The 16,787-nt window shown below is 35.9% G+C and overlaps 1 long non-coding RNA gene across 1 annotated transcript in view; it reads right to left on the bottom strand.

The window, feature by feature from the left end:
- Positions 1-6,804: 6,804 nt before the first annotated feature.
- LOC123821291 overlaps positions 6,805-16,787 on the bottom strand; it is a 49,487-nt gene continuing 39,504 nt past the window's right edge. Inside the window, exon 3 of the long non-coding RNA XR_006786100.1 lies at positions 6,805-6,922. This is a non-coding gene — a long non-coding RNA (uncharacterized LOC123821291). The remainder of the gene's footprint in view (positions 6,923-16,787) is intronic.

The raw sequence follows: 16,787 nt of genomic DNA, 5'->3' as shown, positions 1-16,787 counted from the left end.
CATTGATGTTTCTCTCCATCTCTTTCTCCTTCCCTTGTCCTCTCTTTAAAAATAAAAACAAATAAAAAATATTTTAGATATACTATGTAAGTGGTTTATAATATTCATTGCATTAACATTCATTGTGTTAATATGCTATAATTTATTCAAATATTATGTATTTAAAATTATTTTTCATTTCTGCTTTTATATGCAATGCTGGGATGATCATCTTCATTCTTAAAATTGGGTCCACATTTGTAATGTTTCAGAAGGGAAAAAGAATTCTCAGGACAAGTAATGTAAAATTTCATCCCTTGCAATCCATATTACCAAATTATTTTTGTAATTTTTTTTACCAGAACTCTGAAGTCAGGTATATATTGAATTCTACCAAATGTTACATTATAGCATATTAAGTCTAAACTGTTTTTGGTTTTAAATTTCACCATTATCCTTGCTTGTTACAATGGAACTATTCCAAGTATGAGGAAGATAATTGACTACTGTCAAAAACTGTGATAAAAGTCTATGTGCCACCATTTATCTATGAATAAATAATGATGCATTTGATAACCTTTATATTGCACAGAAATACAGTGCTCTAGTACTGTTCAGTTGTATGCATTTAATTCATTTTAATATCAACTTGTAAAATATTTCTGTTAGCTAACCAAAGCATGAAAGCACCCTGGAAATGCATAATATAGAAGACAACAATAGATCTGAAAACTTTAGAGAGTTGTCACATCCTTATTTTTTTGACTCTCAGGTTGAATAAGGTTAGGGTCATATGTCAATTTGAATCAAAGAACTGTAGACAAAGTCAAAGCTATAGCTGGAAACAATGAACCATAACACCTTCAGCTAAATTTTGCTGCCTCAGAAGTATCCTGTCAAATGATGCACAAATAGACAAGGGACTAGAAAGCATAGCAAGATACCCTGACCATCTGTTGGTAGATTTTTAAACAGAGGTTGGTGCCAATAAGGCAGTAAATGTAATGTCAGGGTCAGCATCTAAAATGTTAAGGTACTATCTTTTCAAAAACCATGATGTGGGTTGAGACCCAAACATCTTTCCTGTGCTAAAATCAAAAAATGATGTGAGGGAGAATTTTAGCTGCATTTTGCATGTTGCATTCAGGATCAAGTGTAGAAAGAGATGGTCTCATCTCTTAGGTCATGTATCTCAGTTTATTACTATTGCTTCCCATGGAGAAAGCTTGTGTCTCCTTTCCAACCTCCTACTTTCTCCATTCTGTCCTGCCCAGGGATTATGGTTACAGAACAGAATGCACTGAAATGTTGAGATCCTCACTCCACACTGCACTCTTAAGATAATACTTGAACCTAAATTCCAGATTAGCTCTACAAAAAAAAATTATATTTCAACTAAAGTAGGTAGGGCAGGCCTGATTTAGATGCACATATGTTTGTTTGTTTTTTTAAATTGAGGTATAATTGACACATAACATTATAGTAGTTTCATATGTGCAATGCAATGTTTCAATATTTGCATATACTGTGAAATGATCTCCACAATAGGTTGAGTTAGCAGTTGTCATTATACGTACTTACAATTTTTCTTGTGATAAAAACTTTTAAGATCTACTTTCTTGACATCCTTCAGTTGTGCAGTACAGTATTATTAACTATAGTCATTATATTGTATATTCATTCTCATAACTTGTTGTATAACTGACAGCTCATACTTTTTAACCCCCTTCACCAATTTTAACCCCCCAACTCCCCTCCTCTGGCAACCACCAATTTGCCCTCTGTTTTTATTACCTCAAGTTTGTTGTTTGTGGGCTTGCTTAGATTCCATTTAACAACTAATTTATAAAATGTTTGTTTTTCTCTGACTTCTTTAACTTAGCCTAATGCTCTCAAGGTCTATCAATGATGTCACAAAAAGCAAGATTTCATTTTGTTTTATGGCTGAATAATATTGCATTGTGTATATATACACTGTGTCTCCTTTATCCATTCACTCTTCTGTAACCATTTAGGTTGTTTCATGTCTTGGCAATTATAAAAAATGTTGCAATGAACACGGGGTGCACATGTCTTTCCCAATTAGTGTTTTTGTTTTTCTAGCATTAATACCAATAAGTGGAATTGCTGGATTATGTGAAAGTTCTGTTTTTTAACTTTTTGAAGAAATTTAATAATGTTTTCCATAGTGGTTTCTTCAATTTACTTGCCCATCAACAGTGTATAAGGGTTCCCTTTTGTCTATATCCTTGCCAACACTTGTTATTTCTTGTCTTTTTAAACAATTTTATTTATTTATTTTTAAATATAGAGGGGATGTGTGGAAGAGAAACAACAATGTGAAAGAGAAATATCAATCATGATATTTCTGATTGCCTCTCACATATGCCCTACTGGGGACTGAACCCACAACATAAGCATGTGCCCTGACCTTGAAATTGAAACAGTGAACTTTGGCTTTGTGGAATGAGGCCCAACCAAATGAGTCACACCAGTGAGGGATATTTTGTGTCTTCTTGATAATAACCATGCTAACAGGTGTGAAATGATATCTCATTGTGGTTTTGATTTTCATTTCCCTGATGATTAATGACGTTGAGCATCTACCCATGTACCTGTTTGCTATCCATAATTCTTTGGAAAAATATCTATTCGTATCTTCTGCCCATTTTTAAAATGGTTTGTTCATTTTTGTGATTAAATTGTATGAGTTAATTATATATTTTGTATGTGTTAGCTCGTTTTTAGACATACAAGACCTGTCTGGAAAAAAGTCCAGCCATTATTAATATAATGTGAATAGTTTGTGTGACATTGATGTAACCTGGTAGCCAAGGAGAGTGGACTGGAATGCACATGCATAAACAATGACTTCACTGTTCTAGTCAGTGGGGGGTAGTAGGCACCATTGAGTGAGCATACATACTGTGTGGCTGTAGCATTCAAAATGACTGAGTGAGTAGAACAAGAAAACTGCCTCAAATTTTGCATTAAGCTTGAACATTCCTCCATGGAAACTATTCAGAGGATTCAGAAGACTGCACCTATGGGCAATTGGTGATTGGCAGCTTCATCATGACAATGCCCTGCTTATAGATCACTTCTCATGCAGAGTTTTTCAGTGAAACAGCAAATCACCCAGGTGACTCAGCCCTCTACAGCCCAGATTTGGTGCCCTGTGACTTCTGGCTTTTTCCAAAACTAAAATCACCTTTGAAATGGAAGAGATTTCAGGCTATTAATGAGAATCAGGAAAATACAACAGGGCAGCTAATGGTGATTGGGAGAACTGTATGAGGTATCAAGGTGCCTACTTTGAAGGGGACTGAGGCATCGTTGTCCTGTGTACAATGTTTCTTGTATCCTGTATGTTCTTCAGTAAATGTTTCTATTTTTCATGTTATAGGGCTGGATTCCTTCTGGACAGACCTCATATGTGGCACATAGAAACTGGCATTCCAGTCAGAATAAAGAGGGCTGAAAAAGGAGAAGAAGCCAAAAACCTCGTCAAGAGACCTTATTAGTGGATGTGACATCTCAGTTTATGAGTTTTCAATAATGAGAAGAAACTTGCTAGCCATGGGGCTGGCTGAAGGATGTGACATCCTGCACACAAGTTCAGCATGGCACTTTCCAGGATCCTTAACTAGTTAAGAGTGTCTGGATGATAAAACTGCATGAGTCAGAAAAGTTCAGTCTGCAGAGTTTGAGGGGTAGATGCCAGATAATGGGGCAGACTTGGCCATGCTTTGCATTTTGAATTTTGTCCTGAAGGGGAGCAAGGAAGGGGTTTTAGAAGTGAAGCAACAACTTTTTAGGTTTCTCACTGGTTAAATTCTTAATTCATCTTTCAGCAGGTAGAATATAAAAAGGATCAGAAACCAAACCAACCCAGAGCCTGGAAAAGCAGTCACAATAATTCATCTGTGATGTGGTGCAGGTGACAGAACAGAGAAGTTGTAAGAACCAACAGGAAGTGATGCAGTTGAGCATGACTCAAAGTCAAAACTGATGGGCCTTGGTCACCACTGGGTTGGGAGAGATAAGGAAGAAGAAGGACAGATTGAGAAGAGCAGTGTTGTGAAGACCCATTAGTCCTGGACACAAGGCTTTTCCAGTTCCTCTGCTACTGACCTCCTAACTCATTGGACAAAATGTCTACAATGAACGTATCTTGCTATGGGCAAATGAAAGACTATGTAGTAACAATGGCTAATGCATTCTTGGGAGGTTAGCCAGAAGGACTTTCAGCTTCTCAGAAAAGGGAAGAGGAGGATGATGGCATTTTTTCCAACACACTTTCTTCACTTAACTTTTGATTCAGTAGGAAGAAATAAAATCAAGTCAGAGCCTAAAGTCAGTGTTCAATGATAAGCATATACTCAAAGCACAATTCCGGCCCTGTCATTCCGCAAAAAAGTGCATTACAATTTCAAGTAACTTTTATTCCCAGCTAGATTTTTTCAAAGTATGGATTGTGTCCTACCATAGTAGCTTGATGAGGAAAAAAAAGTATGTTGCAAAGTTAAATCTTTAAAGACAATCTTCTTAAGGCTCACAAACTCCACTCAGCACATAGCAATGTGAATATAGCATTTCTAAGTTGCTATCCTTCTCAGAGCAAGCATTTATATAGCATATAAAATGCACCACACACTGTTCTAGTGGCTAAAGAAATAGCAGTTACCAAAACAGGCACAAATATCTGTCTTCATAGAGCTCACATTTTAGGGAAGGACAGATAATACATAAGATATACAAGGAAAATGCAGAGTATGTTAGATGGTGGTAAATGCTGAGGGAAAGCATGAAACAGAGAGAGGGAACAAGGAGTGTTAAAGATGGCTATGATTTTAGATAGAGTGGCCACATCTGGTTGCTTTGAAACGGTGATATTTGAAAAAATATCAAGATGAAGCTAAGGAACAAATGATAAAGATACTGGGGGAGTGGGGGTGGGAATCTTTCCCATTTGGGGAGAAGAACATACAAAGGCCTTGAGATGGGAGTGTGTCCAGAGTTTTTTCAGGAAGAGCACAGGCATAAAAGGGATGACAGAGAGAATGAGAGGACAAAGAGTAAGGTATGGGATCGGAGAGATAGTGAGTAGCTGTATCGACATGTCCAGGTAAAACTGACTTTTATTCTGAGAAAGATGACAGCCATTGGAGAGTTCTTAGCAGAGAAATGGACGGTCTGACATGTTTTAACAGGCTCACTCTGGCTGCTGTGTTGGGAATAGGTGATGAGAGGGAGGTCAAAGTGGGAAGAAATTTAGAAGGCTTCTGCAATTATCTAGGCAAAAAATGAAGGCAGCTCCACATTTGCAGCAAGATTGTAGAAGCATAGGAAGTTAGCATTGGACAGCGGAATACACTATTAAAGTTTTCATGCTGAGGGTCAGAAGCCCATTTCAGAGAGGTTTGAACTTTAGATGCCAAGATCTGCTGTGTTTGAGTTGGAGACGTGGGGGATTCAATGAGTGGTTCCAAGAAAACTGGCAGAACTGAGACCAAAGAAGAGCTGATGTCTCAATCTGGACCAAAGGCCAGGAGAAACCAATGTTGCAAGTCGAGCAGTCAGGTAGGAGTTCCCTCTCACTCAGGCTTTTTGTTCTACTCAGATCTTCGAATCCTTATCTGATGCCCACCCGTTTGAGTGAGGAAAGCCTGCTTTACTCAGGTTGCCAATTCAAACATTAATTTCATCTAGAAATATCTTCAGAAACAACCAGAGTAATGTTTGGTCAAATATCTGGGCATAAAAGTGACCATCACACCAAGCTTTGCTCTGGCCTAGCTTTAAGAATGGATGTGCATGCAGCAAATGGATGTGCTCAGCACCAAAGTCCAGTGCCTTCAACTTTTCTGGGAAGCCCTCTGACCAGGGCTCTTCAAGTTGATCCAGCCCACAGTCTCTTCTCTGTCGGGATGCTTGCTTTTCGGGAGGCATGGGGAGAGCAGAGCTTTGGCTGTCCTTAAACTGCTGAAGTATATTAGGTTGGATTTGTTAAGTGTTTAATGCACGGACATAATAAACTACAGGAGTTCAGGGGCTACTATTTTAAAAAGATACTTTTATGGGAGGTAACCAAAGTTAATCTTGCCAAGTATGGTGTAAAGACACAAAGCTTAAAATAGATATAAATTTAACATGAAGAAGGTACAATCATAATAGAAAAGTTAGCACACCCAATACATAAGAATGAAAGGAGGTCAAGAAATATATATTGATTTGTATTTTAAGCCACAGTATTGGGCCTTCTAGGCATAACACAAAAAGTTTTGAACAGTTACTAGGGGTTGAGAATGTATTTTTGAGTCAGAGGGTGGGAATTCAAATCCTAGCTATCTTTCTTCCTAAACTTAGGAAGTCACCTATTCTCTCTGTGAATCAATTTGCTCATCTGTAATATGGGAATAACAATAGTGTGAATTAAAAGACAGACTACATGGTAAGCGGCACATTATAAAGTATGCAAGAACTATTAACTGTTATTAATCTTAGTATTGTCATAACTAGCATTAACCTTACTCTGAGGTACACCTAAAGTGTTTAGGTGCACAAAGATTTGTTGCTCTCTGAATAAAAATAAAGTGGAGAATTTTTAAGAACATCTCACCAGTCACAGCATTCTTTTAAGAATCTGAAGCTTTGTGGCGGCTCAAGTGTCTGATACTCCTAGACCTCACTTGGAGTGGTACGAGTCTGTCCTACTCGGTATTCTCCTAATTACATACGTTGTTAAGGAAAAAAAGCAACCCATGTTTCTTCAGTGTCATTTAATAAATTAAACCAATCAATCAATAAATTTCACCTTCAGTTGTGCGTTGCATTGCCCGCTGGCTGACTGCCAGGGGTGAGGTGAGTCCTGGGGCGGGGATGGTACACAGTCCCATCAGGTCGCATCTCCTCTCATCGTAAGCTGTTCAATCCATACAGCCTAGAGCATAGAGACATGCTTTTATTAACCATGCTTTTGATCAGAGAAAGAGAGAATAAAGGCTTTTCCTTTGTGGGTATGACTTGAGAGTTTTTGCATTACTATCTTATGAGTACTGATAATGCAAGGACTCTTAAGGTCATGTTATTTGGTCCCTTGTTTAGGTTGCAACTCTGAGCTATTTAGTTGCTATGATAACAATAACAATAAAGGCTGATTGGAAGAAGATCACATCTTATTTGGGATTTTTTTTTTGTCAAAAGAGGAGAACACATTTCATATTGCCCTATTAGACATGATATTGGGTTATATACATTTCAATTAGCAGGTCTCTCTCTCACTCTCTTTCTTTAGTACAGATTGTTTCAGCATGGTACTTTATGACTAAACTTTCTAATAACTGAGCTGGGATTTAGTAAGCTTAAAAGAATCTAATCTCCATCTAATGGGATTTTTCTGAAAGTAGTTGCTCAATATACGAATTATTATTAGACAAGAAATATTAAATTTAATATCAAAAAGCCAACTTCACAAGTTTAAGCAATGCACAATATGCCTTTTCCACTGATAGAAATATTTAATTAGAATCTATTAACAAAAAAACTATAGAAACTCTAGCAATAAGTAAATTACGAGGACTTATTTCTCTTTAATTCTCTGACCCCAGCTGGAGCAAGGTGTGATTGGACAATGGTTTAATTGTTCATGGACATCTGTCTTTGGAGTAAATTGAAAAATAATATCCTGAGTATAATATGACCTACAGAATTTTTGACATTTTTATATCTTTCACAATCAAGGCTTTGTCAAAAAGTCAGGTAGCGCAACTCTTAAAAACTTACGGATACATTTAAGTAGAAGGGAATAAAAACCTGGTAATATATCAATATGCACAGCTGGAAAGCAGATGTTCAACTGAATGATCTCAGTACTTAGAGAAAGCTATTAAACCTGTTACTTACTTAAATGAGAAATTCTCATAATTTATTGTCCTCATATTTGACTTACTTCTCTTTAAGTCTTTAAATTAGCTCTGGAATTATTATTATTTCTATTATTGTTGTTGTTGTTGAAGCCAATTACCACTGAAGTTTGACTCCACGCAGTACAGAACATGAATGCTAAGAAATGCCCAAGGCTGCTGTCAATCAAACCAACCGGTGAGTTACAAGTTGTTTACTGTACTGGGAAATGAAGTGATAAGTGTGTGCCAACCAGAAAACATCACATTTAGTATTAGATACACCAACTTTAAAAGGGTTTTCATTTAACTATCAGATTGCCAAAACAGGCCTTTAATGGAGCATTTATTATCAAAAGAGACATACACCAGTCAGCCTCTCACAGTACCAGTGACTAGAGCCCACTGAGAGTGAGAAGGGAAAGCATGCCTTCATGGAGCCCATTTTTATCTTTTTTTAATCATTGCTGGCCAGTCATGTAAGTTTCCACCAATTCCTTTGATTCTACCAAATTATTTGGATGAATATTGCTGGATCATACTACTACTAATTTAGTGAACCTGAAAGAGAGGACACTTCACAGGGGTTTTTATTATCCTTAAAAAAATTAAAGGCCACATCTTGATAGCATTATTGATGTCACATCCTTAGTTTAGGTTCACGTTGCATGACTTCTTAGTCTGTGATTTACTAACAGCACTTCTTTGAGGGTCCTATCAGAGGGCAACACTGTCCTGCATTACAGAAACGCTTAAGGAGATGCCCAGAGGGGCTGGCAAGGAAAATTCCAATTCTGAAAGTACCACTTAGGCATAAGTACTGTGTCCCCCTCCAGAGGGAAAAAAGATCCCCTTTCTCGTTGCCTCTTATTAAAAACAAAAATTAAATGTTTGTGAATTGGTGCTCCATGAGTCTTGCTATGCTATCTCCCAGAACACATAATTAGATAATTACATTTTAGACAAAAGAGTACTATAGTAATTCGCAGCACAAATTCTAGCTAGGGAATAGAAATTGATACATGAAATATGTATCAATACAAATATAAATACATGCATATGTGTTCCGTGCAGGCGTGAGCTATTATGGGCTATTAAAAACACTGGAGCAGATAGCTCCTGGGGATTAAGCTCTCAGAGCTCTCTTTATAATTAGAAGGCAGCTAATCCCTGCTCACCTATTTGAGTGCTTAGCTTCCCCAATGTAACATTAAACTATTTTTTTTCGATACTGCTTGAGCATGTGAATATTGGCAAAAATGCCATCCCCCAAAGATTTTTAGGATACTTTCAGACTGAATAAACCTAGAGGTAAAACATGGAGCTTGGATCAGGTAACTAACTTTTAAAAAGTTTAGCTATAGGTTAAATTCACTAACTCATTCATACTTGCTACCCTGCCTTTTCCTCTGATCATCATTCCTCACAAAACTTGCTCACGCTTCTCCTCAAAACCTGCGTGATGTGGTTCAGAGAATTGCTCTCTAATGTTTCCCAACTTCTACCTGTTAATTCCCCATCTAGGGCCTGAAGCTTTTATACTTTTTTCATAGCAGAACTTGTGCACCAGCTTGTCTGCTAAAACATAATGGTCTAGAATGACTCCTACAAAGATGCTACCTTCTGTCTTCTTTGACTCAGACCATTGATGATAAGAAGTGACTGTTGTGATTCTGCTGAGGAGGGAGCTGAAACATGCTGGTGTTTTTCTCTCTAAACATTTTATATATTCAAGGTGTTTCCAGAAAAAATCCAACCATTGTTAATACCACAATAACGGTTTACCCAACATAAATGCAACCTGGTAGCCAAGAAGAATGGACTGGAATGTACATGCATAAGCAATGATGACTTCATTGTACTAGACAGTAGGGGCGGTAGACCCTGTTGTGTGACCATGTGTACTGTGTGGTCATTGTGCTCACAATGACTGAACAAGTACAACAATGAATCTGTATCAAATTTTGTGTTGAGCTTGAACATTTTTCCACAGAGTTTCCCATGATTCAGAAGGCCATAGCTTTGGGCAACTGGTGATTGGCGGCTTCATCATGACAATGCAACCACTCATTTATCATGTCTCATGCAGAGTGTTTCAGTGAAACAGCAAATCTCCAGGTGACTCAGCCCCCCTAGGGCCCAGATTTGGTGCCCTGTGACTTCTGGTTTTTCCTAAAACTAAAATCACCTTTGAAAGGGAAGAGATTTCAGACCATCAGTGAGATTCAGGAAAATACAATGGGGCCGCTGATGGTAACTGAGAGAACTGTGTGAGGTCCCAAGGTGTCTACTTTGAAGGGGACTGAGGTATCATTGTCCTATGTACAATGTTTCCTGTATCTCGTATCTTCTTCAATAAATATCTCTATTTTTCATACTACATGGCTGAATGTGTTCTATACAGTCCTCATGTGTACATATACTGTTGGTATAAAAGCATAAGTGATAAATATACCATTAGCATTAAATACTGAGCCTTCTATTTTCCTATTAGATTTCAAAACAAAATGCTTCTGAGAATCCTCCTTATCTCTCCAATCATAGCTACTTCATTTGTAACACCAATGGGGATATACATACTCAAAAATTTTTTTAATTAATTAAACTTTTATATTTATTTGTGTAATTTTTCTATTCAAAAAGAAAGTAACACAGTATAAGTGTAATAAAATTGATTGTATAGCTTATGAGTAAAAATGCAATAAAACTGAGCCCTGGCTGGTATGGCTCATTGGATTGAGTGCCAGCCTATGCACCAAAGGGTCACTGGTTCAACTCCCAATCAGGGCACATGCCTGGGCTGCCTGCCAGGTCCCCAGTGGGAGCCATATGTTAATGTTTCTCTCCCTCTCTGTCTCCCTCTCTTCCCCTTGCTCTAAAAATAAATAAATAAAATCTTTTAAAAATGTAATAAAATTGATTGTATTGCTTTTAACATATGGGTTAAATGCTCTGTTACCACATCTTTTATATTAACATTACAAATTCAATGAGAAGCATTTTTTCCTCTTACAACTCATTTCCTTCCTTAATCTTATCCTTTGTTCCTAAGGAAGGTGTTCAATGCCTGCCTTCTGATTTTCCAGCTAGTATTTTCTTAGTCTAAAACAATAGTTCTTTAAAGATAAATATATTTTAATCATAAGTATAAATAGATTTCAAATGTACAAATACATATGTTCATGTACATGCAAATAATTATATATATCCATATTCATACATATGATGCTGTTTCAATCCATGATCCTTCTGCAATTGCCTTAGAAAGCCATTTGAATTGTTATGAAATTGTGTGCTGATTCAGTACCACTACAGACCCAAGGGAAGGAACGCTTTGCCCTCTTGTGCTTTAGGGGCCTCACATATCACCAACCCCAGAACATAAATGTATCCAAGGCTCTAGATGTCCCTCTCACTAGAAGCGAGCAGTCAACATGGGCGTGCACCCCACCTCGGGACCCCGCACACCCTTTTGTGCACCTAACATCTTTGGAGCTGCAAGGATACACTGTTCTGCCTCTTTTGTTCTATTTCTTCCAGTTTAGAGATTTGTTCTATTTCTTCCAATTGAGAGGACAGGCAATTTACCTGCAGATATGCTTAGGTAAGAAAAATTCAAATTAATTAACTAGTCAAATCTTTCTCTCAGATAGTAGAAATACAGAAGATTCTTTCATGACAAAGATGGTTTCCCAGTAGTGTTGAGTATCCATTTACTTGCTTCTGTTCACATTCCAATTCACAATCCAGAACACTAAAAATTTAGGTCATGATGTACACTGGAAGCTGAAAAACCTTTTGCAATGTTAGACAACTCTTATTATTCTTGAATTTGTATTTATGTTGGTGTCAATTTTGCATGCATGAACTATGACAACAGTTTTTGACAATGCCATGTTAAAACTGTGAATGGTTTTATTTGCATAAAAACATAAAATTTAATTAATTTTACAAAAATTCATTAAAATGTTACATTTATATGTGTAAGCTGTTATTTATTTATTTTTAGGGAGCAGGGAAGGGAAGAAAAAAGAGAGAGAGGGAAACATTAAATTGTGGTTGCCTCTCATGTGCCCCCAACTGGGGACCTGGCCTGAAACCCAGGAATGTGCCCTGATTGAGAAGTGAACCAGTGACCCTTTTGTTAGCAGACTGGCCCTCAATCCACTGAGCCACACCAGCCAGGGAAATATGTGTAAGTTGTTATTTAACATTTATAAATTATATTTTGCATAGATAAATTTTAATACAAATGCTCCCAGACCTATAATGGGATTACATTTCATTAAACCCATTGTAAAATAAAATTATTTTAAGCCAAAAATACATTTAATGCACCTAACCTACTGAACATCATTGCTTAGCCTAGCTAACCTTAAATGAGCTCAGAACACAATATTCATAAAAGGCTGGTAACATAATTCGCTATAGAGTATCGGTTGTTTACCATTGAGATAGGGCACCTTAATAGGGGCTGCTGTTCACTCTGCTGCCCAGCATCATGAGAGAGTATGTACAGTTGCTAACTCAGGAAAATATTAAAATTCAAAGTATAGTTTCTACCAAATGCATATCAATTTGCACCATTGTAAAGTCAAAAAGTCCTTCAGTCACACAATGGTAAATCAAGGACCATCTGTACTTAAGAAAACATTTACTCTTGAACAAATGAAAAAATAATTTTGATTTCTTACATTTACTTTAAGATACATTTCCTAGGTTCTTACATTTAAGTTATATTCTGTTAAAAGAATAAAATAAAATTATATTAAAATGCACACATTGCTATCAGTAGAATACAAAATATAATAAATTCTTCATTATAATAAAATCATTTTGCTGAAAAGTTAAGATCAAAAGAGGGATCTGGTTTGTAACAATACATATAAATGTAATTTATACTTGTTAAACTGCCGTGCTGCTAAAATTGAAATCCACTTATGATTATAGCATTTTTCACATCTGATGATATAAAAAACATCTGAAATTTCACAATAGTGTACTAATGTTTGTATTTGCATCTTTGTACAATATTCTAAAATATTTTTCTAACAGTAACTTCTGAATATTTAGGAGTAATATTTGCCTCTTAGAACCATGTCTGTGTGCTTAGCATAATATGAACCACTTTTAAAGGAAGAATTTCATTTCAGCAAATTTAACAAACACTTTAATTGCCGTTTAAATCACAGTGGAAACATACACTAATGACATTTTCTAACATTTTATATGGTTTACAAGTCAGTGTTAACAAACATATTTATAAAATCTTTAATAAAGAACATGAGGCAAGACCTTTAAAAAATTAAAGAATATATATTTCTATAAAGCAATTCCAAGCGTACTTGTATTCGATATTTGTCACCAATGGATTTTCAGGACATATTGAGTAAATTTAGTCTGATAGCTAATGTATTCTTTAACTCTGAATTTTTTTCTATAGCTTTAATCTTCAAAAATGTTTTTAGTGGAACATGTTACCATCTAATTTTCAAGTACCATGGTCCAGAAATGTAGGCACCACTCTTAAACTGTGGAAACTGACACTTCAATGAGAATTGAAGCCCCTGAAAGTACTGCCGTGTTCAGTGTATTCCAGACATTTTCATCCTGAAACTCTTTTTCAATAAAAGGCACTTAGAAACTCTTTTCCTTCACAGAATGTTCTTAAGAGCATATCTAGAAATCAATTTCAATGGTTAATTATTGGTTGATTATTTATATTCCCCCATGAGTTGTCAATCATCATGGTGATGGTGATGATATTTTAAAGTGTTTGATTTCCCATCTTGATTTTTATAACACCATTGGGTAGCTTCATTTTTAATAGTATATTAACATTCCTGAAATACTTCAATTTTCAAAATAAAACTATTTTAATATAATTTACCTAAAATAGAAATACATGTATATACATCATAAAATAAAACAATGATTCAAATGTGAGACATACAACCTGGCCCAGGTTAACCTAATGGATTTCCTTGGGTTACTTAATCTACAAAGTAAATATGTATTTTCCACAAGAGATGGACCCATAAGAAATAAGGGCACTAAATGCTAATGCAAAAAAGTACAATGAAGATTAAATTAAAAAATAAACCTGTTATATTCTTAAACATGTGATCATTTAAAATAAAATAGATACATGATACTTATACTGTTGTAATTTATGTAGTTTAATATTTTAAAAACTTCTAAATATTTTTTCCTTTGGAAAGCCTTTATTGATCACTTATTGTACATCAGGCAATTGATTAAGGATATTATAATGAGTTAGATACACCTGCTCCCTATTCTCACAGCTTTTTTGTATTTAGTAATAAAGACAAGCAAGTGCACAATGATTTCTGAATTAGAAAAACACAGAGTTAGAATTGTACATAAAACATCATCAACTTTTACATAAATTTGTCTCCTACCTTTTTTTCTACTATACCAAGCAAACTAGTTATTGCTAACAATAATTAAATTTATCTTATATGTAAATATTAAAATTTAATTATCAAATGGTTTGAGTTAGCTATGGACTTTTAATGTTTTTTTTCCTACTCTATTCAAGGTACTTTCTCTATCTAAGGTAGAAGAAAATGTTTCAGGGTCATGTGTAAGGGACATTGTTAGGGGACTATTTTCTTAAAGGGTAGCTAAAATGTTGATGGGCATAGAAAAACAGCAGGTGGAATGGTGTCCAACTATTTCATTAAGTCATGTAACATTTTTAACTATAATAATGTCAGTTATGAGGTTTTTTAAAGGGAATTTTACTGTATAATGTAGTGAGGTATTTTGCAAAGCAAAGATTATTATGAAAGTGAGAGATATTTTATTTTTGGAATTCTAATGTTGAAACATCTGTTTCCACAAATAAAAATAATGACAAGAGGATGGTCATCCATATACATTAAGTATTTAGTTTATAAATACTCACTTAGAGAATTCTCCCACCTCCACAGGTATCTGGTAGGCTGCAGAATGAAACTGTTCTTTGTAATTCCTCTCATCAAGAGCTAGAGCATATTTCTTCACTTCTTGAATTCCAGTTGGACTTACACATTGTTTTGGTTAAATAATGTGCAAGTTCTGAACTTGTTCAAGAGGCCATGCATTCTGTTGCACCTTACCCTTCTGTGAGTACATATCTCAGCTTGCCTGCTGCATAATGGCAAGCCACCTGGAAGAGGACCAAGGTATCCCTGCCAACTGTCAGCCAGAAATCAAGGCAGCCACCCAAGTGCATAGAGGTGCACACTAACACAACCACCCAGCTGAGTTGAGCTCGGAGTGCAAATCCATACAAATCATTTTTAAGTCACTAAATGTTGATGTGGTAGTTGTCACTCAGCAAGTATGAACTGGTAGAGAGCACTAAAAAATTCATTTTATAAAACTTAGATGTTTCTGCCCTGCTATGTTCATAGCTTACTAAGAAAAATGACATTGGACACAAGACTAATCTCTCATCTGTATAAGAATATTTATGGAAGTGAATCATGCCCAACTGGGATGATTTTAAGGATATTTACAAATAACTTAGACATGAATGAAGCATGTGCTTCATTGCATGTCTAAAAAAAAGCACATTGCATGTGCTTTTAAGTTTTTGGCCAGTTGGAAACTTCATTGACATTTGTCTCCTTGCTGTCAGGCCTAATAACCTCAGCATCCTCAATGTAAAGTTGACATAGGTGGTGTGGGGTATATCCCTGTTGGAGTGCAGAGGGAAGCCTTTCAACACTAAAAGTGTATTCTGTGTAAGCCATCCTACAGAAAATGTAAATAGTAAGCTACTCTGACACTTTTTTCAACTAACTAGTCATCTGTTTGTTAAATGAGTTTACAAATTGCCTCAGGCACCATTTAAATACCATTTTAGGCTTGATTATTTAACTTTATTGCCAAATCTAAAATGTCTTTTTCTTACAATTCTCATTGTTCATAAGAGAAAATAAGACGGGCACAACAAATGTAGTTGGCAAAGTTAATTAACCTATATTTCTTCCATTCCAGAGGTGGAGAAGATTCAGCCCCAGTCAAGTCCACTGACCTGGAGTAAATATACAAATAGACTCATGTCTTATACAAGAGTCTATACACCTTTAAAAAGCTATACACAGACAAAGGTATGAAGAGAAACTTCCCACCCATATTTTCTTGCAATTCATACAATTGTCACAGTTGAAGAGGACAAGTGTCACTGATGAAAAATTAATGCAAAAGTTCAATGGTGACCAGGAAGTCAAAAGAAGTGGTGTCTCTGAAAAAGATGTTTTCATTCTAAAATCAAGTCTCCCAGGTACATCGAGCATATTTGATATCAGTATCATAATTTTGCATTTTTGAGTAAACTGGCTTTGAAGTTATAATGCCCATCATACATTTTCCAGAGAGAAAAGTTAAGACCCTTCAAATAGTAATATTTTAAAAAACAAAGTCCTAATATTCAAACTGAATATTGAATAACTATAAGTAGAAATGTTCGTGCATTTATTTATTTGTTCAGTAGCTTTTTATAGGAGTGTACACATTGCTTATGTTATGGGGAAACATCACAGGAAGGTTTCCACAGGTCTCTCAGCTTCAGCTTTCCTACACAGAAACTTAGACTTCTATTTTATCCTTGGTTAAAACTAATTTCCTTCAGGTACTTAGTCAGATATATTTTCCCAACTAAAATACTGACTCACTTTTTAATTTTTCCCCGTACTACTTATATTTCAGCCACATGAGCAATTGGCGTGGTGACTGTTCAGTGCAGCTTCCCGCTGGGATGAGGGTCAGTCACACTGAGACTGCTGAGAGTGCACCGACCACTTACTTCATCCAGGACAGCTTGTTAGAAAAATTGTAACCACAAGTCCATGAATAACTGTGAAAGCTACTAACGTTTTCTCCAAAGCAAGA

The sequence above is a fragment of the Phyllostomus hastatus genome, unplaced genomic scaffold (assembly GCF_019186645.2).
Source record: "Phyllostomus hastatus isolate PE091 unplaced genomic scaffold, TTU_PhHast_1.1 phas_contig_40, whole genome shotgun sequence".
NCBI classification, from domain to species: Eukaryota; Metazoa; Chordata; class Mammalia; order Chiroptera; family Phyllostomidae; genus Phyllostomus; species Phyllostomus hastatus.
This window is presented reverse-complemented; position numbering and strand designations above follow the sequence as displayed.